Genomic DNA, 26,786 nt, shown 5'->3' with positions numbered 1-26,786 from the left:
TGAATCATCTCTGAATTTATTCATTCAGATAATGGTTTTTTTTTTTTAGCATCTTGATGTATCAGGCATATTGGAGTTAGAGAACAAAAGAAATAAGTAGGTTATAGATACAGTAGAAGATATTATGTGCTGTGGAGAAAAATGAAACAGGGAAAAAGGATATGGAGTGTTGGGATGGGGCAGTTGGAAATTTAAATTTGGTGACACCCCATTAAGACAGTGACATTTGAACAAAGCATAACGTTGTGGAAAGAGTGAACCATATTGCTGTGTTCAGGACAGCATGACATGCAGAGGAACAGTAAGTGAAAAGCCCCGAGCCAAGGGGGACATGTGGTGTGCTGCAGGAATTTCATGGAGGCCAGCGTTTGGGGCGTGTATGTTTGTGGGTATGTTAACTTCATTTGCACATGTGTACAAGTGTATCTATACCCTCCATACATGCAAGCACTTTTAAATGCCTGAGAGATTTGGAGCAAATCCAGATTTCAATAACGTAGTTTTGTCATTGACTGTGAAGGGGTACTAGTCACAATTCAGATTTAGGTAAACCGCTCTTTGAAATTTTCTCTGCATGAGAATGGAAAGTATCAGCAGTTACACTGAGGTGAGAGGTGATTCTGATGTGTTTGTGGGTATTTTATCATCAGAGTGATTATATTATCCTAATGTTTTACAGTAAGTTAAGTACTCCAAACTATAAACAGATTTCATCACAAGACTGGCAATGATTTCTTACTAATCCTTCCTTTTTGAGAAACCTAGTCTGTGAAATTTTTTCCTCATCTCTCTTTGCATAGTTTGGAATTTGATACAAAACACAAGATACATTTAGTTCTGAAAAGTAAGGTTTTAGAGATTATATAGTAAAGACAGGACATAGAAATACGTGGTGAGTCAGTAAACAAGATATAGGAAAGTCAAAATTAGGATATTAATCAATCATTTGGTACAATTCACCTACTACACTATATGCTTGCCTGCAAACAGGGGCTAGTTTTTGAAAGGTGTGACTTTGGGTTTCCATATTTCTGCGTTGCTATGTATTGGGATTAGTCTTTTGAAAAGAGAATTGGAAGGAAAACTGAATTACAACTAGCAATACGAAGACAAGATTGGAACTTTCCTTTTTCATTTTTTGCTTGTAGGAGGAAGAAAATACATTTGGCTCCCTGAGGAGATTATACACTGTCTGACCACATCTAGACAGCTGTGTCCTTTTGATAGCAAAGGGGCAAACCACCCAGTGAGGCCTCGACCACCTCACTAGAGGACAGGTTCACAACTTGTCATCCCTGTTTCTACATGAAGAAAAGGGGGAGAAAAAGGTGTTTTGTACTCAGAGATGTTCTTCAGTTGTAATGCCTGAAAAAATAAAAAGGACAAACCTCATGAATTTTTGTGCAAGGTTAACTAGGAACAGAATGGGGTTGATTCAGGTGAGTTCAATTCTCTGTTGGCTGGTCCTGGATCACTGAGAGATTCATTGAGTGAACCTCAGACCTAAGCGTCCTTGTGTCTCATGTTCCAATTAGGGGACAGTGCCGTTTAGAGGGCTCAGCTGCCATCTCTGCAGCCCTGAGGGATCTCTAAATTCCAGATGTGCTCTGGCTGTAAATGAGTGTGAATGATTCCAGGAACTCTCAGTTGCCTCTTTCCGTTCTTCCTCCATGATTGACACTGACAACTCAGCTCCTTATAGTGATGATTATAAAATATTTTACAAGCTATTGAAAAACCTTCCTACAGTTCAGCTCTGGTGTTTATTTAGGTTCTCTTCATGCAAAGAAAGATAAATATCATTATACTTCATGATATGGATAGCATATCTCGACACAGGATTAAAAACAATATTGAGTGGAGAAGGTAATGTAAGGCTGTAGTAGCCAAAAGTTACATGAATGATAAAAATTCTGAGCAAGAGTCATTTTATTTTGGTTTCGTGTTATTTGTTTATCCATTTCTTGATCTAGATGAAAGTGGTTCATTTTAATAGGAAAAAGATCACCTAGTACAGGAGGGCTTATAATGAAAAACAGCAGTTCTCTGACTCACGCGTCTTTCTACCTACAGCCCTGTTCCAAAGAGGCAGCTACTTGTAAGTTTTAATTTTGTGTTCTGCTACTTGTCTTTTCTTAATCTAAAACATTAATTTCCCTAAGCCTTATCTTTAAAAAACAAAACTTTGTTTTGGAGCAATGTTAGACTCACAGCAAAATTGAGAGGAAGGCACATAGATTTCTCATACACCCCTGCTCCCCCAAATGCATACTCTCCTCCATCAACACCCCCACCAGAGTTGTACACTTGTTACAAATGATAAACCTACATTGACCCATCATAATCGCCCGAAGTCTATAGTTTACAATACGGTTCACTCCTTGTGTTGTAAATTCTATGGGTTTGGACAAATGTATAATGACCTGTATCCATCATCACGTTTCATCTAAAAGTTATTTGTGTTCTGTCTGTTTATCTCTTCCCACCCCCAACCCATGGCAAACACTGATTGTCATATGGTTGGAATCATACAGTAGGCAGCCTTTTCAGATTGGCTCCTTTGACTTAATAATATGCATTTAAATTTCCTCCAATTTTTTTTATGACTTGATAACTCATTTCACTTTAGTGCCAAATAATATTTCATTGTCTGGCTGCACCACAGTTTATTTATCCATTTAACTGTTGAAGGACATGTAGTGGCTTCCAAGTTTTGGCAATTATGAATTAGCTGATATATATATATATATATATATATATATATGCAGGTTTTTGTGTGGATCTAAATTTTCATTTTCTTTGGGTAAATATTAAGGATAGCGATTACTGGATCATGCAGTAAGAATGTGTTCAACTTTTTAAGAAACTTCTAGACTGCCTTCCAAAGTGGTTGTATCATTCTGCATTCCCATCAAGACAAGTATTTGGACTGTTCTTGACAGTCTAATAATTTGTAGTGATATCTCATTTAAAATTGCATTTCCCTGACTGCACATTAATGTGGAATACCTCTTCATATGTTTATTTGCCAGCTGTATACCTTCTTTGGTGAAGTATCTCTAATGGCGTTTGGTCCATTTTTCAATCAGGTTGTTTTTCTTATCATTGACTTTTCAGAGTTCTTTTTAGGTTTTGGATAACAGTTCTTTATCAGATGTGTTATTTGAAAATATTTTCTCCCAGTCTGTCACTTATTTTCTTATCCTCTGACATTGTCTTTTGCAGAATATAAGTTTTTAATTTTAATAAAGTTGAGCTTATCAATTATTTCTTTCATGAATAATGGCTTTGGTGTTGTATTTGAAAAGTCCTCACCATACCCAAGGTTTTCTTTTATGTTATCTTCTAGACATTTTACAGTTTTGCGATTTACATTTAGGTCTGTTATTTATTTATTTATTTTTTGTGATATTTTTTGTGAAAAGTGTAGAGTCTGTGTCTAGAATCATTTTCTTTTTGCATGTAGATGCCCAGTTGTTCCAGTACCATTTGTTGAAGAGACTCTTTTCTCCTTGTATTGCCTTTGTTACTTTGTTCAAGATTAGTTGATTATATTTATGTGGGTCTATTTCTGAACTTACTCTGTTCCATTGGTCAATCTGTCTATTCTTTCATGAATACCACACTGTCTTTAAACTCTAGCTTTGTAGTAAGTCTTGAAGTTGGGTGCTGTCAGTCTTCCAACTTTATTTTTTTTCCCTTCAATATAGTGTTGGATGCTCTGGGTATTTATCTCTCCATATAAACTTTAGAATCAGTTTGTTGATATCCACAAAATAATTTACTGGCATTTTGATTGGGATTGCATTGAATCTATAGAAAAAGTTGGGCAGAACTCACATCTTAACAATATTGATTCTGCCTATTCATGGAATACAGAATACCTCTCCATTTATTTAAATTGTCTTTGATTTCATTCATGAAAGTTTTATAGTTTATCTCATATAGGTCTTTTACATATTATGTTAAATTTATACCTAAGTATTTCCTTTTTTGGGTGCCAATGTAAATGGTATTGTGTTTCTTTTAAGTTTTTTATAGCTAATATACATTTCAAAATATAGCTAATATACATTTCAGTTGTACACCATAGTTATTCAACATTTATATACCTAAAGAAGTGATCACCATAAATCCAGTAACCATCTGACACTGTACCATGCTATTACAATATTATTGATTATATTCCCTATGCTGTACATTACATCCCCATGATTTATTTGTTTTATACCTAGAAGTTTGAACCTCTTATTCCCCTTCACCTTTTCCCACCCTTTAAAACTTTTTTTCAATTACAGTTGACATTCAATATTCTTTTATATTAATTCAGGTGTACAGCATTGTGATTAGACATTTACATAATTTAACAATTGATTCTCCAGACTAATCTAGTACCCACCAGGGATCATACATAGTCATTACAATATTATTGACTGTATTCTCTATGCTTTACTTTACATGCCCATGACTACTTTGTAACAACCAGTCTGTACTTCTTAACCCCTTCCCCTTTTCACCCACCCCAACCCTCCTCCCATCTGGCAACCATAAAAATATTCTCTGTATCTATGAGTTTGTTTCTGTTTTGTTTGTTTATTTTGTTTCTTTAGATTCCACATATAAGCAAAATCACATTGCATCTGTCTTTTTCTATCTGACATGTTCCACTCAGCACAATATCCTCTAGGTCCACACATGCTGTTGGAGATGGCAAGAGCCCATCTCTTCCCTGGCCAAGCTATATTCCATTGCTTACCATACCCTCTTTATCCATTCATCTATTGATTGACACCCAGGCTACCTCCACATCTTGGCCGTTGTAAACAGTGCTGCAATGAACATATGGATGCACATGTGCCCTCAAAGTAGTTTTTTAGGTTTCCTCAAATAATTATCTAGAAGTGGGATTACTGAGTCCTTCTTTGTCTTTTGTTATAGCCTTTGTTTTAAAATATATTTTATGTGGTATAAGTATTACTACCCTAGCTTTTTTTGTTTGATTTTTTTTTCATGAAATATTTTTTTCCATTCCTTTATTTTCAGTCTGTGTGTCTTTCAATCTGAAGTGGGTCTCTTGTAGACAGCATATATAAGGGTCTTTTTGTCATATCCATTTAGCCACTATATCTTTTGATTGGAGCATTTAGTTCTTTCATAATATTTCAATTCAAATTCCATTTGTATATTTTTACTCAGAGGTCTTTACTTTTGGCAAAATACTTTGGTTTAGCATGTAAGAAAAAAAGATGACTTTTGTGGTAAGATTAAAGAAACTTGGTTTTTTTCTTACGAAAGTAAAGATTGAAGAAAAAGTTAAGCTTTATATATAATATTATGAGAGGCAGAATTTAGAGGAAATGGATGAATACTTTAGTCAGGGGAAAGATTCAGATTTGAAGAAGGAAAATATTTGGTTACATAATGGGAGGGGTTAACTTGCAAGCTCATTAGTTATGGGGACTGACCATAACCACAGTGGAGGAGCTCTTATGCAGAGGCTGACCCTATTTAACAAGATTCACTTTAGCAGGGCTCTGGTGCTTGCCCAGTTTGCCGTTTGGGTGTGTTGTCCCCGGAGGCAGACGGGTGATGCTCCGACTGGGTCAGAACATGGCCAACAGGTGTTTCAGCCTCAGGGTCTCATGGGAGGGGCCCCTCTGTAGGCCAAGTTCAGCCACAGCCTGTGCCCTGCTCAGGACCACTTGGCATGAGCCACAAAGCAATTTGCAGATGGCTGCCGTCTGTGCTGAGCTTGGATATACCTTGAGAGGCCAAGCCATGAACCGAGGTCAGCTGCCACTATTACTGAACTTGGGGCTCAGCAAGAGGTAAAGAACATGCCGAATCCAGATGCTGCCTGTTTTGGGTTTTATGAACATTTGAGAGATTTTAGGAAAGTCCTCAGTGTCAGCCAAGGTTGGCCATTTATAGGGAAAAAACAGGAGAAGTGGCTTGGGTGGACCCAAAAGTTAGGTGGGGTGTGGTCTCAGGGAATCAGCAGGGCAGAACAGAAGAACTGTGTTAGCCAGGTTGATGGTGACTCAGATATGGTGGCCAACTGTGTGTGCAGGCTGGGTTGGGGGAGGGCTCAAGAAAATGGATTCTATCGGCACTTCTCTCTGGAAGAAAGCTGCCCCTCCAGCCTTCACCCTGAAGCCAGTCAAATTAGTTTCTCCTTGTACATCCCCTGTGCCTTTCAATCTGCTGTCCCAGCACTGGAGCTCAGAGCCAGTGAGTCTGTCAGTGCGTAAGTCTGTGTGTGGGCCCTTTAATAGGAATGCCTGGGACTATAGTTGCTCTGGTCTCACTTATCCACAATCTCTACTGGTTTTCAGTCAGCAGTTATGCAGACTTCTGTCACCAGCACTGGAACCCTGGGCTGGGGAGCCTGGTGTGGGGCTGGGATCCCTTGCTCTTCAGGGGGACCTCTGCAGCTGAGATATCCTTCCTGATTTTTAATGGTCACATGTAGGTGTGGGAGCAGCCTGTTCCACATCTCTGCCCCTACTACTAGACTTGAGGTAGCTTTTTCTATATGTCCTTAGAGGTAGGACTTCAGTTGAGCTAGACTTCAGGTGATTCTCAATGATGGTTGTTCTGCAGTTTAGTTATAATTTTGATGTGGTCATTAGAGGAGGCAAGCACAGAGTTTACCTACTCCATCATCTTGACCAGATCCATTTCCAATGGTATTGTATTTTTAATTTTTAATTCCACTTATTCATTGCTGGTGTATATGAAAGTGATTGACTCTTGAATATTAATCTTGAATCCTGCAACCTCGCTGTAAATGCTTAGTAGTTCCAGGAGTTTTTTGTTGATTCTTGAAGGTTTTCTGCATAGATGATCATTTTATCTGGACACAAAGACAGTTTTGGTCTTCCTTCTCAATCTGTATACCTTTTGTTTTATTCATTATTGTCTGATGCATTAGCTAGAATTTCCAGTACAATGTTGAGGGAAATGGTAAGGAGACATCTGATCTTAGTAGGAAAGCTGAGAGTTTCTCACCATTAAGTATATTAGCTGTCGGTTTTTCATATTTATTTATCAAATTGATGGCATTCTCTCTTTGATACTAGTTTACTGAGAGTTTTTATCATGAATGGGTGTTGGGTTTTGTCAACTGCTTTGCATGCATCTATTGATATTTTTCCTTTTTTAGTCTGTTGATGTGACAGATTATATTAATTTATTTACTATGTATATGTAATCTTTTGAGACTAATCTTTTCTTAACATTATGTTCCTAAGATTCATTCTATGTTTGCACATGTGGCTTTGGTTAACTTATTTTTACTACAATATAATTCTCCCTTGTGTTACTGTATTATAATTTGTCATCTTGGTGATATACATTTAATAGTTTCATTATTTCATATTACAAACAGTGATAAAGTAAATATTTTTGTACATGTTTCATGGTTCATACAAGTTAAAATTAACGTGGATACACTTATATGGTGAAATTGCTAGGCTATAGGATATGTAATTATTCAAATTCAAAAGATAATACAAAAGTGTTTACAGTGTGGTGGAACCAAAAGATGCTTCCACCAAAAATATACAAGGACTGTATTGATCTACTTATTCTATAATGCTTAGTATTAAATAATTCTTAATTTTTTGTCACTTGAATTGGTTTCACATTGATGGTTTGACTTGCCTGATTATTTTCCCCCAATGGTTAAAAATAATGGTTTTATTGAAATATAATTACGTGAAGTAAAGTCATCATTCCAAATTGATGAGTTTGGAAACATGTATATAGGCATATAACCACCACATCAAAATATAGATAATTTTCATCACTCCAAAATGTCCCTTCCCTTATACTGCTTTGTCATTGACCCTCTCCCAATCCAGCCCCTGGGAAACTACTGATCTGCTTCTGTCTGTATAGTTTATCTTTTCTAAAATGTCGTATAAATATAATCATAAACCATGTAGTCTTTTGTGTTTGCTTCTTTCACTTAGCATAATACTGCTGACATTTAGCCACGTTGTTGTATACATCAATAGTTTATTCTGCCTTGTTGCTGAGTAGCGTTCCATTGTACTGATAACACAAAATTTGTTATATAGGCGATGGTTAATGGGGATTTGTTATTTCTATTTTTGGCTTCTATAAGTAAAGCTGTTATGAACATTAGCTAACAAATCATTGAGGTTAACTGTCCCCATGTATAGTCAATAGTGCCACCACATTTTGTTAGAGAACTATCCTTTCCTTATTGAATCACCTTGATATATTTGTTAAACATCAATTAACCACATATATATGAATCCATTTCTAAACTCTTCTCTTCCATTGGTCTTATAAGAATCCTGTACTATCTTGATTATTGCAGCATTTAAATAAGTCTTGAAATCATGCACTACAAGTCCTTCAATTTTATTTTCAATTTTCAAATAATGGACCAATATAGCAGATTATTACAATCCTTTGCATTTGTACATACATTTTAGAATCACCATGTTAATTTTTACTTTAAAAAGATATAATTTAATTTGGTTGGTTAAATTAAAGCTCAAACTGGGAAGAACTGACATATTAACAATATTGAGGCTTCCAATGGTATATCTTTTCATGTACTTAGCTCTTTAGTTTTTCATGAAACATTGTATAGTTTTCAATATTTTGGTAAAATTATCCTTAAATATTTGAGTTGATCTGATAATATTGTAAATGTTATTATTTTTAAATTCCAATAACCAATTATTTGTTGTTAATATATAGAAATAGGTTTTTGTATATGGAACTTATATACTATAATTTATCTATTTTTCTTATTAACTGATAGTTTTTCTTTCTTCTTATTGAGAGGATAGGTTTTTGGGTTTTTTGTTTTTTTGAGAGGGGTAGATTCCTTAGGATTTTCTATATAGATGACCATATGATTTGCAAATAAAGACAACTTTATTTTCTTCCTTTTCGATGTATATGCATTTTTCTATGTATGTATGTATGCCTTATTGTACTGGCTAGAACTTCCAGTACCGTGTTTAACAAAAGTTCTCTGAGAGGACATCTTTGTCTTTTCCCAGTCTTACTGTGTAGGCATTAGACTTTCATTAAGTATTATTTTACTTGGAGGTCTGACATAGATGCTTTTTATTACGGCAAAGACATTCCCCTTTATTCTTAGCTGACAGGTTTTATTATGGATAGGTATTACATTTTTCAAATACTTTGCATCATTAACTGGTGATGAATTATCAATTGAGATCTTGTGTTTTTTCTTTAGTATGATATAATTTATAATATAATATAGTATAATATAATATAATATAATATAATATAATATAATATAATATAATATATAATGTTAATAATATCATATTATATAATATAATAGTATATAATATAATATTTTTATATATAAATTTTGGTGTTTCTTCCCTATGCTTCATGTATTATGGGGTCTTTTCTCTGGATAGATGAAACACTATTTTCAGCCTTGTGTATAAAGCTCCAGGAATTATTTGGACTAATGGTTTCCCGTTCTTATTTCTGCTATCTCAGTTAGTTTCATGTAGATATGCACAGATCAGTATTCCACCAAATACTAACTCTCTGAAGATTTCTCTCTGTGCAGCTCCATTTTCTTTGGTATTTTATCCTATAAATGTTAGCTGCTTTGTCCTCCCCAAATTTCAGTCTCATTCTCTTCAACTCAGTAACACCGCAAGGTTCTGTTTGCGTTTTCCCCTTCCTGTACTGCGGGCTGGAAACTGCCTAGTGGTGAGGCAGTCATAGATCTCTCTTTATTATTATTATTTCCTTTCTCTCTAGGATCAAAGATCTGAATTATCTAGTGTATAATGTCTGCAAACTAGCATTTCACGTGTTTTGTAAATTTCTATTTATTTAAGGTGGGATGCTAAAGCTAGTTCCTGATAGTCTAATGGCCAGAAGCAAAAGTCAACCATTGTTATTCATTTATTTTTATTAAAGAAGTTAAAGTCAATTATTTTTCAATCTACTTTATTGTTTTTAGTGTTTTTGTGCTTTACTCATGGATTCCGTTCTTGTTTTGTTAAAAAAATATATTTACAGTATTTGTTTGATCCATTGAGGATCTGACTCCACTATGTGTTAATTCTGCTGGTTCTCCTTCATGGCGCTTGATTTCCTACATGTATGGTGACTTTTGAGTGTGAGTTCAAATTTCTTGGAAGTTTCTCTGGTATTTCCTTAAGGCTTTGATTTAAGATTGGTGTCCCTCAGAATATATATGAAGTTGTTTCTGCCAGTGCCTATAGTTACTACGAATTTAGGACAACTTCAAAATAAATTCATGGCTTAAAATTCTTCATGCATTTCAGGTAGAATAGCATGGATTTGTAAAACACATTGAGAATATATTTGTGTTTATAAATTATTAAGAGAGTTAATTTTTTCTCTCTACCAGCACCAAGTGTCAAGATAGGCAATTTTTCTTTTTAACATTAGCAGCAAAGTTGTAGGCGGTGGGAGGTGTAGGGGTTGGGTGAGGGTGGGGAAGTAGGAAGTTGTGTTCTAACTGTATACTAACCAAGAATATGACACCCTACTGAATGGGAGAAGATATTTGCCAATGATACATCTGATAAGGGGTTAATATCCAAAATCTATAAAAACTCATACAACTCAACACTAAAAAAAACCACAAAAAACAAACAACCCAATTAAAAAATGGGCAAAGGACATGAAGAGGCATTTCTCTAAAGAAAACATACAAATGGCTAATAGACATATGAAAAGATCAACATCGCTAATCATTAGAGAAATGCAAATAAAAACCACAATGAGATACAACCTGACTCCTGTCAGAATGGCTATCATCAGTAAATCAACAGACAACAAACGCTGGTGAGAATGTGGAAAAAAGGCAACTCTCGTGCACTGTTGGTGGGACTATAAATTGGTGCAGCCACTATGGAAATCAGTATGAAGGTTCCTCAAAAAATTAAAAAATAGAACTATGTTATGACCAAACAATTCCACTCCTGGGTATTTATGCAAAGAAATCCAAAACACTAATTTGAAAAAAAAATATGCACCCCTATGTTTATTGCAGCATTATTCACAATAGCCAAGATATGGAAACAACTGAAATGCCCATCAATAGACAACTGGATAAAAAAACTGGTACATTTATACAATGGAGTATTACTCTGCTATAAAAGAGAATGAAATCGTACCATTTGCAACAACATGAATGGACCCAAAGAATATTATGCTAAGTGAAATAAGTCAGACTGAGAAAAGCAAATACCATATGATCTCACTTACATGTGTCCTTTGGACACATATTTCTAAAGGACAGAATCAACGAGCAAACAGAACAGAAGTAGACTAAGAGATACAGAGAAAAAAAATGATGCTTGCTAGACGGGAAGGTGGTTGGGGGATGGGGAGAAGATGAAAGGATTAGAAAATACAAATTGGTAAGTCACAAAATAGTCATGAAGATGTGAAATACAGTATGGGAAATATAATCAATAATGTTGTAAAGATTATGTAGGGTGCCAGATGGGTACTGGACTTAATCACTTCAAAGATTATGTAGATGCTTGACCACCTGACCACTGTGCTGTGCATCTGAATCTGAAGTAAAATAGTATTAAATGTCAACTATAATTGACTGTGTGTGTGTGTGTGTGTGTGTGTGTGTATATATATATATATATATATATATATATGAGAATATGGCACCATGTCTTCTCCAGTTTATGCAGGAAAATCATCTATAAGACTTTCCACATTGGATTGTCTCTGAGGTTTATTTCATGTTTCCCATGATCTGTGAAACCTTGAAAACTAGACATTGAGATTACCTGGGTTTGGCAAATATCTTCAAGTAAAAACAAAATATTTGCTTAGTTTCTCTCACTTCATTTTTGGCCTCTAATAATCCTTACTTTTTTGTAGCACATCTACAAATTTAACTGATGTTATGTACTGATCCAGCAATTTTAGTTATTTTTAGGGCACGTTATGTTAGGGTAGCTAGACTGCCCAACTGCCACGTAAAGAACTTTCATCTACTTTTTGTTTTTTAATTCTCTAGTATACTACTCATTCTGCTTCCATGTCTTTCACTGTTATGAGTGTACTTATATTCTTTATTATTGTTTTTGTTGTTATTGCTGTCATTTTAAGTGGGTTGAAACAGGAAAGGAAAACAAATATGTGTGCTCAGTCAAATTCCTTAAGCTACAAATTATAAAAAGTCATATTTTAATTACTCTTAATATGTTAAGTTTTAAAATACAAGACAGCAAAAAATTAAAATAATTTATGTGAACATCCTTTATTTTTCTTTATTCTGAAAGTGGATTTTTAAAAGTGGATTAGTAGAAAAGGGTTTTACATTGGGCTGGATATACGAAAGTTTGGAATATCACACATAAGATTATGCTAATATGATTATATATTTTTATATAATAATATACTTAATTTGTTTTTTCAATAAATCCAGCAATCTTTTTTCAGCATGTACTATATGCCATATACTAGACATAAATATTCACAGAAAGTACATTACTTAATTTAAGAATTAGAATACTTTCTTTTGAAATGTATTTAAAGGGTAAGAATATTCTCCTATTTTTGAATATTATGCATAGTTTAAATATTATCGAGGCTAGTTATATAAATATAGAATTTTAAAAAATGCATTAAGTCAAAATATCTGGATATAATATGGAACTTTTTATTTTGCTAATCTTTTAAAAGCACTGGTAGGGCTGAGATTTCTGGCCTTAGATCAGAACACATATATTAACATTTCATGAAGAAAGGGAAATTTGGATCATATTTATGATATGCCAAATAGTAAAATAAATATACACTAGATAAGAGTATTTCTCTGTGGTTTGGCCCACATGGACACATTCCCTGGCCAGTTGACAACTACTCTCTTGGGAATAGTGAACATCAAAAAAAAAAAATTGTATTATTTGTTTTACTTTTTTTGGTGCTATCTGCTCTAGAATGGGCTTGGCTATAGTTGTAGCTATAGCAGCTGTCAGAATTGTAAGCTCTTTAGGAGATAAGACTAGATGGAGAAATTAGACAGTATTTATTTTGGACTGATATAAACCTGAGTTTAGCAAACATTTGCTCAGATTCTGTGGTTTGGGGGACTGTGATCCCTGTCAGTTCCATGGATCCCCTATAGTTAAATTTTCACCAGTGATACTGTGGACACATATTCTGTAGAAAGACAAGGAAGAAATAAGTCTTCAAAAAAGTATTTCTTTATTAAATTTGTACCATTGTAACACTGGTCTGACTCAAGACTAAAATTCAGTAGACTTAACTCTTACTGTTAAAATCGAAAGGCATCTCAAATTATGGAAAAACTTTGAAAACCAGCTGGCTAATCTTTGAGCATCTTATCATTGTCCCAGTTGTTGGCTATCTTAATGACTAGAATAAATTTCCTGTGGAAAATTTTTCTAAACCAGCTGATAACAGTACAGATCCATAAACAGAATTAAATGTTCCTGTCCATTCAATATGATTGTTGTTTTTCAAGACATAAACTCAAAGCTAAGATTTTTTGCAGTGCATATTTAAGGATTGTACCGCAAGAAAAAATTCTATTCCTGAAATTACATTGTGAAATCAGAATGGAATCTTTCCAACGGTTTCTTGGTTATTTCTCATAGAAACACTATGTGTGTTTGGTGAATTATAAAAGTAATTTGTACTGTGCTCCATTTTATTACTACTATGTGAGTATTAGACTCAGTATCATTCTATTACGTATAGCTTCTTAACAATGAATTTAAGTGAGCAATTTGAAAATATTATGTCTATTGGATGACCATGCAAAAAAATTTGACCGCTTTATAGACTAATAGAATGTCTTTAGTACTTTTTATATAGATGGACATTTGCTGTAGCTGTCCATCTCCAACCATATTAATAGATTTTTGTTTACATTATTTTTTCATGGAATTATACCCTAAGTGCACACAAATTAAGACATGGACCAAGAAAGGTAGAATTTCACTGTTATAAAAAATTATTAGCATGAAAGAGTATGTCTTAATTATTTTCATAAAACAGTAGTCTAAGGTAATGTTCAAAATAATCTCTTCATATTTAGAAAGATGGCATCATAAATATAGTTACAATATACCACCTTGCAATTAATAAAAGAGAAAATTTGTTAATGGACTCCTGTTTAATCATCTACAGTTTTCTGTGAATTATAGCAAGTTCAAGGTTATCCTTATACTAATTTCACCCTTATTTATTTTTATTCCTAGATACTTTCATACGAGCAGGAGAAATTTCGAGTTGAGTTAAAACTGATATACAGTGGATTGTATTTAGTTCTAGATATGCCCATGGGAATGTCTTATTCTAAATTCTCTCATAGAATCCTATATTCTCAGTGTTGTAGCACTTATGTTTAACTTAATTTTTATTTTTATGTTTGTATATTTTCATCATACTGTAAGTTTTAAGAATGCAAGACCAGACTTGTCTGGTTCATATCATATACCTGGTATTTATCACAGTGTCTCTCAGAATAAGCTTTCAATAAATATTTATTCAATGGATAATTGATTTAACAAATTACATCTTGGTTTGAAAGAAGGTTTAACATTTTTACTCTAATGTGTAAACTCAGTATACTCCTCTCCCATAAATTGGCTAAGAAAAACAGAAAAAACATTCAAGAGAAAATACAGGTATACATGATTTCTAAGCCTACAGCTACTTATACTCTCACCTACAAAGTTTGTTTTTATTTCTTTAGGCTCTGGGTGTGCTTACTCAACCTTATTTTTGTAGTTGTGCTAGGCTGATTCTCATGACTACAGATGGAGCTAAAATTAAGTAGGAATTGGAAGAACAGAAGAGAAAAACTGGATGTTTGCCACCAGTCTTCATCCTTCGCTAACCATGTAGACTATTTTCCAAGATTGTGGCAATATAGGTCTCCCTGGAAACAACTGATGAGATAGAGGGTCAAAGAATATAAGCCAAATGTCTTGTAAATCTAGAAGCAAAACCCCTTTGATTCAAGCAGACATTGTTATAATATCCTGTACCTGGCTTCATAAAATTCTCTAAGGTAAACACATAATTCAGGCACAGAATACCTCTGGAAACTTCTGTCAGTTGTTCAGCTTTTAAAATGGCTTTGTGATAGATTTGAAATGATTGGCATTGAATATTATAGTTTTGCTAAGTGACCTAATTGTCAAGTGTAACATAATACACATCGTTTATTTCAAATGGATATTTTTTCTATACCTTAGTACCTTCTTAAACGTTTACTGATAATAATACAGGTTTTCTGTGCTATCTGGAAATAAAGTGTTCCTAAGAAAGCTTTTGTAAGCCTAAATGGCAAAACATGAAGGAGCAATTACCATTAATATATATGGAAAAATTTTGAGCATATCCGAACCCAACTAACCTACCAAATCATACCAAATAACATATAAAACCTAAAATAACATTAACATATAGTAAAAGCAGGGATGATGTAATAAATGCATAGCTTATATAAAGTAGAAATGTACAGTGTAGTTTCATTTATTAAAAAGACCGATTTCTCTGTAAGTTTAAGATAACAGAACACCACATTTTGTGCACCCATCAATCCACTCAAGCCATATCTTTCCATTGCATGCATTGCTGGATGCTGACTAAAAGAGATCATTTTTTTTTTTTTGTAGCCACCAAGAAAAACCAAACCATCTGAAGCATCTCAGGTACTTGCTCATAATTGGCAACTTGTTTTTTTCACATGGAAGATGACACCCTCAATGAAACAACGCCAAGTCATTCAAGTAATTGAATTGAACTAAGATGTTTTAAACAAAACGAAATTTTTAGGGGGAAATTGCTTTTAAAAGCATAGATTGTTAAAGCCCTTTTAACTAGGACAGCATGGGAAAAATCTCTTAAAACTGCACTTTTTTGTTTTTAAAAGAGGCATTTTGACTACTTTAATGTTATGATGTTAAAGATGATACAAATGTAATCTTAGGCAACGTTGTAACTTCAATTCAGAAGGAATTCAGATGACAGTCTCCTTTTCCTCTATTTCCTTTCATTTGTCATTGAATGGAGAAAAGAAACAGGAATTATTAAAAATAATGAGTGGCTCCTGTTTATTCTCTCATAGATAGGACTATGAATAAAACAAACCTGGTAAGTCCCCAGGTCAGTGGTTCTTAGCGTATCTTGTAAAGCGTTTTCCATATTACAACTACTTATACTCTCTTAGAATTAGGCCCTAGACATCCCTTAGGTTCCAAAAGAGTGGCTAATATACCCAAGAATAAAGAGTCCCTCAAGCTCTTCCTTTTTATTTCCCCACGTTTCCGCTCCTCTGCTAGTGAAACTATTTGGAGAGGTCTCCGTGAATCAGTGAATGACCATTGCCAGCCTTCATATATTTTAGCAGCCCACAAAATTTAAAACTCTCTTAAACTCACATAAAACAATTAGGTAGTACTCATTTTGTGACTGTTGAAAATTATTACTACTTGCTCTGATTAATGAAAACTTTAAAAGCAGGTCAAAGGTTTGTGTGTGTGTGTGTGTGTGTCTTTATTTCTGAAGTAATTGCCAGATAAAATGAAAGTAAACCTCAAAATAAAAAACACACACATTTATTGTGGTTTCATTAGAATTTCTTGAAATGTATAGTAATGTTCTCATGGTAAAACATTATTTCAATGACAAAAACGAAGAATGCTAGGGTAAAACATGACAAGTTTATATTAAGCTATCTGGAGCCTTGGAACCATGGGCGTGCATACTGTGTTTCTATATCAATTAAGAATTGTATTTGGCTACTAGTGACAATCTGCTGACTATAGTAATTTATTTATGGTTTTATTTTTATCAGTAAAATATGGGGAAAGGCATTTACTGATATTTACTGATATTTACTGATATTGTGTTTAATAGCACAAGCATGTCAGGGATTCTGGGACAAATCTCTTAGCTTTCTCTTAATGGTCCCAAAATGGCTGCTGGACCTCAAGACATTATAACTATGTTTTGGGAAAATAGAAAGGAAGGGAGGAAGTGTAAAGGGCATCTGTCAGCTTAATAAACATTTCTAGACATCTCATCCAACTGTTTATTCCATCTTGATATGCTGACATCTTATTGAGCATCCTTTGAGCAAGGGAGGCTGAGTAATGTATTTTTAGCTGGGCACATTGCCTGCCCTTATCCTCTCTTACAAAGAAAAGAGTTAAAAACATGGGTATTATGCAGGTAGTGAAGAGTGACTGCCATATACATGTGACATTTCAGTTCCATCTTATACGTATTCCTCTTTGGAGTTAATTACACAAAGCAAAGAGAACAGACAAAACTTAATCCACCAACCACTCTTGTTATAGGAACCTGATTTTCATCTCCCATTGTTCATGGAGCAACAATTAGGCCACACTCCTCTAAGAGTATGGAAAGGATTGTGAGGGAAACTCCAGTATAGGACAGACACTGGTCATTCAACATTTGATGTCTCCATTGTTTAAGACCAACTTCGAAAGTCCATGGCATGTGATAAATAACTTAAAATTTTTATGTCACATAAATTTTAGCCCTTTTTACACCCAGTCTGGTATATTAGTTTTCTAGACCTGCCATAGCAAAGTACCACACATTAAGTGGCTTAAAAATTAAAAATGTGTTGTCTCACAGATCTGGAGGCTGGAAGACCAAGATCAAAGTGTCAGCAGGGTTGGTTTGTTGTGAGAGAGCATCTGCTCCATGCCTCTCTCCTAGCTCCTGGGGGTTTCCTGGCAATCTTTGATATTCCTTGAAGTAGATGCATCACCCCAATCGCAGCCTACATGATGAGATAAAAGCCTACAGCTTTAATCTTTATACAATGTCTGTCCAATTTTTCCCTTTTTATGAAGATGCCAGTCATATTGAATTAGGGCCCTAATGACTTCATTTTAACTTGACTACATCTACAAAGATCCCGTTTCCAATTATGATCATGTTCTGAGGTACTGGGGGGTTTAGGACTTCAACATATTTTTGAGGTTGAACATACAATTCAACCTATAACAGCTGGTATGCGCATTACTTAGTCAGCAAATAAACTTGTGGCATCCACATTGCAACAACCTCTTTCTTCTTCCTCCATTTTTAGGGGAATACTAGACTACAGAGGTATTTAAGAATTTTTAAGAGCCTACTCAATAGCATACATTAGAAATATTGCTTTTAGTACATTATCGCAAAAATATATGATGTATCTCGATCACAGTTGAATTGCTCTTGAATCTGATGTACATATTTACTTCACATTACGACTGTTTAATGAACCACTTTCACCATAACGTCTTACTTTTCTCAAAAATAACATTTTTACTTACTTAATATAATAATTTATAATAAAAGAATATCATATGGAATAAATTCAAATTAAGCCTCACCTTTAGATGAAATAAAATACTTTTGCTCTGAGTTAGTACCCCAGGTGAGCAAAAGTAGGTAGTAAAATGTTCTGAATCTTCAATCTGTTTTGTACAAGTGTTTTCCATGTATTTTGAACTATTCTCAGGTTTAGCCTGTACTTTGTCATAGTCTCAAGGAAAATTCTTATCCAGTGGGTTGAGTTGTGTTCACTGAAAAGATGTTTCCAGTCCTAAACTCTGTTACCTGTAAATATGACATTTTTGGGGAGGTAGGGTCTTTGCAGATGTAATCAGGGCAGGATGAGCTTAAAATAGAGGGTGGTCCTCATCCAGTGACTGATGTCCTTGTTAAAGGGAAATTTGGCCCCAGAGACACAGAGAAAGAACACCATGTGAAAACAGATTGGATTGATGCATCTACAAGTCAAAGAATGCTAAGGACTGCCAGCAATCACCAGAAGCTAGGCAAGAGGCATAGAACAGTGTCTCCATCAGAGCCTCAGACACCTTGCCAAGGCTTTTGGACTTGATTTTGAACTTCTGTCTTTAAAAACCATAAAAGAATAAATTCCTGTTGTCTCAATCTACCCAACATGTGATAATTTGTTACGGCAGTCCTAAAAACTAATATATACAGCATGTCCAATTTTGATTGTCTTAGGATAAGCCTGTCTTAGGATAACGCCTGTCTTAGGATAAGCACCAACTGCTACCCCTTATCCAATGTCTTTATTCTTTGATGAATATAATAAAGTTTATTACAATTTATGTTCAACCTGTATTTTACTTTCATACTTTTATTATTTATATAAACTTGTTTTTATTGTTGACTTGATACATATATGTACCAATCTTTGAAAATTGTTTGAGTATTTTTAGATTGGGTTACTATACCTCATAATTTCCCTTTAAAATTAATGGATTTTGTTTTCAATTTATGGCCTTTTACTTTAAGGCAAGGGTTTCAGGAACAAAATTCAAATCATTAATAGACTTTACTATGATGTGTGTAGACTTTACCATGACGGTCACATCAGAGGGAAAAAAAAGTGTTTTCAGAAAGAATAACCTAAGTGGGAGTGTTGGTTTCCTGGAAAAATAGTCATGTATTATTAGAAACACTTCTAGCTATTCATATACTTTAAAAAAAATACATGTATATATAGAAAGGAAGCACATGAATTTGTCAGGGAAGGAATAGGAGAGCAACACAGGAAATGAAGAAGGGAATTATAGAAAAGAAGCATTTGGGAAGAGCAAAGTGAGTAGTTGAGAAGGAGTGTATTTTTATAATTTTTCTTGCTCTCTGATACTCTAACATTAGTCATTAGCTCTGTTTATCAGATTGTTGTATAATTTACCAAATTAAATTTTTAGACTTCATATTTAATTGATAATTTGCTGTTTTAAATATAATGGCTAATCCCCTCACACCCTTCATATTTGAACAAATATCACCTTGCCAAATAGTATACTGACCACCGAAATTCTGTGACCTGACATCCCTCCCCAATCCCTGTCCTTTGGAGCTCCTTTATCATATACTCTTTTTCATTACACTTATCACCTTCTACCAAGATTTGTAATTTTTTTGTTATTAGTATAATATCTTTGTTTTGGTCTGCTTTCACTAACCCTGAATGGAAGCTTCTTGAACTCAGATACCTTAGTCACTGATGAGTCGGTTTCATGAAACTAAGACAGTGTCTGGTATATAATAGGTGCTGAATAGTGTGTGTGTGTGTGTGTGCACGCTCATGTGTGTGTGCGTATGTGTTAATGAATGAATGTATTGTCTTTAAAATTAATCTGTTGTGGCATTTTCAGGGCTTTTAAAATCATTCTCATATATATATATATATATATATATATATATATATATATATATCTGATAGTTGTATATTGAATTAGGAATTTGTTAGCCTGTGTGTTTCATCACTTGACATGGAATTATGTATGTTTAAAGAGGAGTCATCATTTCTTGACCTGTTATTTGCCTCCTGAAATATCTCTATAACATAGTTTAGTAAGATGTTAACAAATCCCAATGAAACACATCTGCTCTACTCTTGTCTCCAACTCCTGGTCTCTTCAAACTTTTAAAACTGTCATAGATTACTGGAAACACAACTGCATTTGAAATTAGTTCAATAAAACAGTAGTTGCAGATGCTCCATTAAGAGTTTAAAAACAAAATTGTCAGCCAAAGAAAATGGCTTGTAAATGTCTGGCCATCACTCCAATGCTGCAGAAGTAAGTTTTCTGGCAATGAGGAAAGCGGGGCTCCCTGCTTGCTGACACATAAATGACTAAATTGGAGAGATTTCTTAGTCTGTCTGCTAACCAGTGGTGTGGATATGTAACTGGATGCTGGTATTGCAGTGCAGTTGTAGGTGAAAATCCAGGAGGTGATGAAAGACAATCTATAGTAATAGAATTGGAGGAACTCAGGGGACTGGATCAACCAGGTATAGTCTTGCTGCTCCCTCTTTCTCATTTGTATAAGCATTTCCCCCCTACAATCTAGAAAGTATAGGGCAATACTTTCCAGTTTAATTGATGGCTAGGTCTGGCATAAGTGATTCCACATGGTGGTTGACAAATGACTCTTGGGTTAACCCCTCCTCTTATGCAAGAAATAGACAAATAAATCTAGCAGAATTTTCTTTTTTCACTAGAACTATCACTTGGGCATCAATTTATCTAAGATGAAATTTTAAATATTTCATAACTGATGAAACCTTCTGTTTTTGGTTTTGGGGGAAAGCGGAATATCATAAATAGCATTTTCTTACATTTCCAGTCATTTGGGTTGATGGATGGCTGGAGGAAAAGCAGCATCCTGAGTTTTTTGGAGGCATGTCTATGCTTAGGTCAGATTATATGGTGACTTGCAGTGTAACTATACTCGTATCTCTTTACACAAGAAAAATTTCTTTTAAATAATAATATCAATTTGGGGTTGCTCAAGGGATTTAATAGAAAGACTTGGAATATGGCAGTGCAAAAATGTACTCAGAAGGTAAAAAATTCTCAGCTAGGGAATGATTCTGTATGCTTATTCATCACATTCCACATTTGCTCATGTAAAACAAAAACATACAACTAAATGTAAGTTAAACTACTGTACCTGCACAGACTTAAAACAAACAAGCAAAAAATGTGCCAACCTACCGCTGACAATTCACAGGATTCACCCTGATATTATCTTTATCTTATAGATGTTTCTGATTGTGTTGTTCCCAAAATTCATGGGCAGAAATAAAGTGAATGACAATGTCAATATCTATAGCGTACATGATATATTTGACCTACAAATTGCCATGTGTTATATAGTAAAATATTATGAACTTATTAAGAATCAAAGACAATCAAAGGAAACAAAGTTAAGGCTTTCTTCAACCTATTAAGTAGGCCAGATTTAGAGATGGCAACATTTTTAGAAAATTCAGTTTAGGATTCACAGGCTGTGATCTAAGAGGAGGACAGCTGATGCTCATATACATCATTTAAGCCAAATGGTAGGATGATATACTGCATCCAAGCTGTTTCCATGAGTGAATAGGCTCTAGCCTTTCTGGCTTGGTTTCTCAATGCTGGAGAAGACATCACACATTCTTTGGAAGTTGAGTCCAAACCAGAACTCCACTAGGTCTCCTGTCCTGTCTCTGTGTGGTCCTGGGTGACCCAGTTTAGCTTGAAGGAGCTCTGGGAAATTTGATATGGCTACATCCAGTTTAAGTGCTACTGTTCTCCTGGGTGGTCCTTAGCAGTTAATAGAGTTTGGTTCTGGAGCCATCATAAGAGATTCAGAGAAGTCCAAGAATCTAGGCCTGGACAAGATCCAATGTATTAGGAATGATAATTACTCCTGAGAATATCAATATAATAAATTGGAAGGACTAGGGTAGTTATGGGAGAATGTATAGATTCTTGCCAAAAACACCTCACCAACTCTGCTGCCAATAGTTAATATCTTCCAAGGCCCAACTCAAGGCATCATGTTTTCAGAATGAGCAATAACTGGGATGCATCAAGGCAGGTGGTCAGAACTTTCCAGGAATTTCCTTACGGTTAGGAAGATGCAAAAAAATTTGCTTTTATCTACTTTAATCCAATGATTCCTCTAAATAGTATCAGCCCTTAATTACATATACATTAGTTAAGGAGAACTGATGTGTGGCTAATATAGAAATCATTTATATTTTACTATATAAAATAATGTGTAGTAGAAAGAGCGTGTGCTTTGGAGACAGCCAATCCTGAGTTTCAACACTCTCTCCACCATTTACTGGCAGAGACACTGGGTGAGAGACTTGAGGCATTATCCCAAGAGGTAGTACTTGGGATAAAATATCAAGAAATATTCAAAAAGTGTTCAGATATATTTCTATGTTTCAGTCTTTTAAGAAAAGTAACAATATTTCAAGGGTAAAAGTGTTCAGTGGCTATACCATGGGGTTTAGGGTAAGAAAGATTTGGGTTGACATTGAGTAGCTATGAGCATTTTCTTACCTTCTCCCTGAAACAGGGTTCTTCATGTATAAACAAAGTCAATATTATCTACCTTGTGGAATAGTTACAAGGCCTAAATAAGATGTAAAGTGCCTACCATGGTGCCAGGCACATTCTAAGTGCTAAGTCGATGCTCTCTTATAGTTCTTCTATTACCCACATTATGGTCTCCCATAACTATTTGAGTCCTCAGTTGGCAACACAATGTTTAGCAGATAAAGTGTGGGTCTGGGCTATTCTGCCCTTGGCGTGGAGTCCAGAATATAGAAGTTCAGGGCAAGGACCAGGAAACAGAAAATACCAAGATGATCTGTGCATCTCTTAGGCACAACCCCAGTGAGGGTTCTTGGTTTTTACAATCCCCATTGGCTGAGTCCTCAGCAGAGACCTGGGAGCAGGCAGTCTTTTGCTAGTATCTCGATAAGAATTTGACCACTTTCTAGCTGCCTAGCTTGTGGTCCTAAAGCCCAAACCACTGACCTTTTCACCATTCAGGACATTGACACCAAAAAAAGTAAACCCCAAATTTACTCCTGAGCTCTAGTTAGCAGCCCGGGATACTACCACTTCTCAGAGGACTAGCAGGCAAGGAGGACACAAAACAGAGGACTCAGAACAGGCCTCTTAGAAAATAGTGCTTCTGGAGGAGCAGGAACTGCTTGAATGAACACAGTGAGAATAAGAACATTTCAGGATATTTATATGCAGTGTCTGTGTGTACACATAACTTTTTCCTTGAACGGCAGATATTATTTTAAATATCAGCAAATTAAGTGACAGTGAGGATAATCTTGCTAAGACATGAAAGATCAAGTGGAAGAAATATCTTAAAGCACAGAGCAAACATATAGATTAAAATATGGGAAAAAAACAAGACTTGAGGAAAAGTGAGGGATACAAAGGACTAAAGGGTCTTCTCAGGAAAACTAGGTGCCACCTTGTTTTCACATCTCAGTAGAAAATGTCCATGCAATTTCAGACTCACTTATATTGAATTGTTTGAGCGCTCAACTTGAATGTATTACAATCATTTTTCCTCACCCAAATTTTCTTTCATAGCCTTCCATGTCTTAGTTAATGGAAACTCCATCCTTCAATTGCTCAAGTGAAAAATCTGGAGTTGTCTTTGACTCCTCTTTCTGTCACACTCCATATATGGTTTATCAGCACATCTTGTCAGCTATCACTATGCTGAATTTGATCATCCCTAAGACACCCAGTGCTGGTGTCCTGATCAAAATCACCATCATCTCTCACTGACATAATTTCAGTACTCAACCAATAAGTCTCCCTTTCCATCTTCTCAACAACCAGAGGAATTCTGTTAAAAAATAAACCCTTCAATAGCTAGAGTAAGAAGCAAAATGCTGGCCATGTCCCCTAGGGCCTTACATGATCTGTTTCTACTTCTTAATCCCATCCTCTGCCCCTGCCTATAACTTTGTGATCTCACTTTAATTTTCTATTTTTTAAAATATTTTTTGTGTGATCTCACTTTAATTATGACTCAATTATTTCTCACTCTGCTTTAACCCCATTGGTTTCGTTGTTTCTTAAACATACCAGGTATTCTTCCTCCTCTTTCTGGAATTTTTTCTCTCCCAGATAGTAACATGCCTTGCCCCCTTCTCTCATTTAACCTACTTGAAATTACAAATGTCCTCTGCTTTATGTGTCTCCATAGTAATAATAGGCATTAACATAATATGTATTTTACATATTAACCTTGTTTACTCCCTGCCTCCCATCCCCACCATCCCCTGAAAAGTGAAACTTCATTACTGCAGGAATTTTTTGTCTCATTTGTTCCCTGCTGTGTCCTCAGGAACTATAGGAGAACCCGGTATATAGAGTTGGTTGAAAGTTGCTATTGTGGCAGAAGTGGACAGTGCCTGATGGGTCATTTCTACAGTGACATTCTGGGACTCAGTCCCACAGGCCCCCTTGGAGTCTGCTTTGCTGCCTTGCCAAATCTTGGTATGGGCTAAGTAAATAAATTAGCCCTTTTCCTGCTTAAAATTGTTTGACTAATTTCAATTTTCTGAGACTTGACTGTTGTTAGAATGTGGAGAGAGGAATTATTTGGAAAGAGCTGTGCAGTGAGTCTACATTATAAAGGTAGAGGGTGGGGATTGCTTCATTCTTTGCTTCAGATCTAAAGAGAAGGGCTTTATAGGGAACACAGTGAACTTGAGTAAGTCCATGGCAGATTGGTGTCTGACTCCAACTTGTTAAATCTAAAGGTCACAAATGAGTGATTGGCCAGCAGCTGATAAATAAGCCAAGGAGAGGGGAAGCTGAGACTGGCACTTGTTCCCAGAAGTTCTCAAATCCAAGGACACCTGAGTGATTGTGCACACACCACATATGGGCCATGCATGAGAGAAAGCCTGCATGGGGTCATGTCAGTTTCTGCCAGTATCAAGACTCCCTGAGGGGTAATGTGATCTCAAGGGAGAGATACTGCAGAGGCCCACACTCAGAAACATTCTTAACGAATAGGGAGTGATCAACCTGCCAAATAGGAGTCACTTCCCTATAGATGGACGATTTCTGAAGAATCTACGAAATACTCCAAGAGAGAAAGAGGCAGTTTTAGATCCTCAGAATTCAAAGATTACTACTCCAGCTCATAAGCGTGTTAGTCAAGCACGAATTTTCTTATTCTCTTTGCAACCTTCCTCTCCTGACCACCAACAACAAACAGTTGTCGTCACACTTTACCAAATACAGTTTCAGCCATGTCTCTCCTCTCTTCCCCATAGTAAGCCCTAACTGGGAGACTGAGTTTTGGTCACTAAACGAGAATAGAATTCCTGATTGAGCTATATTTGGAGACTCACGTAACAAAATAATTTTTTATTATTTATAAGTGACAAATATTTTATAACAACAATTAAATTAGAAAGGTTACATAAAAAGCTTGCCATAAAATTTTAACTATTCAGATTTTACAGCTCACTCTTTTGATTAACTAACCATACTGAAAGGAAAGTGAGATTTGAGAAGAAAAAGAAGCCTGATTAAGAAAATAGAAAGGAGCAAAATATGCAAGAATGAGAATGAGATATGAGGCATAACTACAGAAGTGACTAAAATAGTGATAAAATAATAAAGTATATCTACAGACAATTCTATGGTAATACATCTGAAAAATGTAGACACACATGACATAGATATTTCTCTAACATAATTACAATTTCTAAATTATCTCAAGAGAAGATAAAAAACTTAAATAAGCCAATAATCATAAAACTGATTCAGAAGGTTAAAAATCTGCCATTAATAAAAGCCACTAAGACCACAGATTTGTCACAGCTGGGTTCTATAAAATCTTTTAAAGGACAAATAATTTCCATGTTATTTAAGCTACTACAGTCCCCTGAAAAAAATCCTTAATATATAAACTTATGAAGTTAATATAAAAAACAAGTGTAGCCCAACCTCACATGTAAATACATATGCAAAGGTCTGTATAAAATAAGAGATCGTTTTAATATTCAGAAACTTACCAGTATAACTATTTATATCAATCTTTTAAAAAAAAATCAAAATCATATGGTAATAACAGTACACTCTGAAAAAGTGTATAAATTAATAGGAATCAAAGTAAACTACATGATATGAAAAAATAATTCACCTCTAACCAAAACTAATTATCATTGTAAATTACCGAACTTTCATTGCAATTAATATAAAACATGAGATGGGGACTTCTGCTACCATTACTTTGAAATAGTCATTTTAAAACAAATTGAAGTCAATACAAAGTTTGGAAAATAAGAGTTGTTTCCTAATGACAATATTGTATATCCAGAAATCCCAAGATTCTAATTAAAATCTAAATGAATATAAAAACCT

The sequence above is a fragment of the Rhinolophus sinicus genome, linkage group LG09, assembly GCF_036562045.2.
Source record: "Rhinolophus sinicus isolate RSC01 linkage group LG09, ASM3656204v1, whole genome shotgun sequence".
Classification (NCBI taxonomy): domain Eukaryota; kingdom Metazoa; phylum Chordata; class Mammalia; order Chiroptera; family Rhinolophidae; genus Rhinolophus; species Rhinolophus sinicus.
This window is presented reverse-complemented; position numbering follows the sequence as displayed.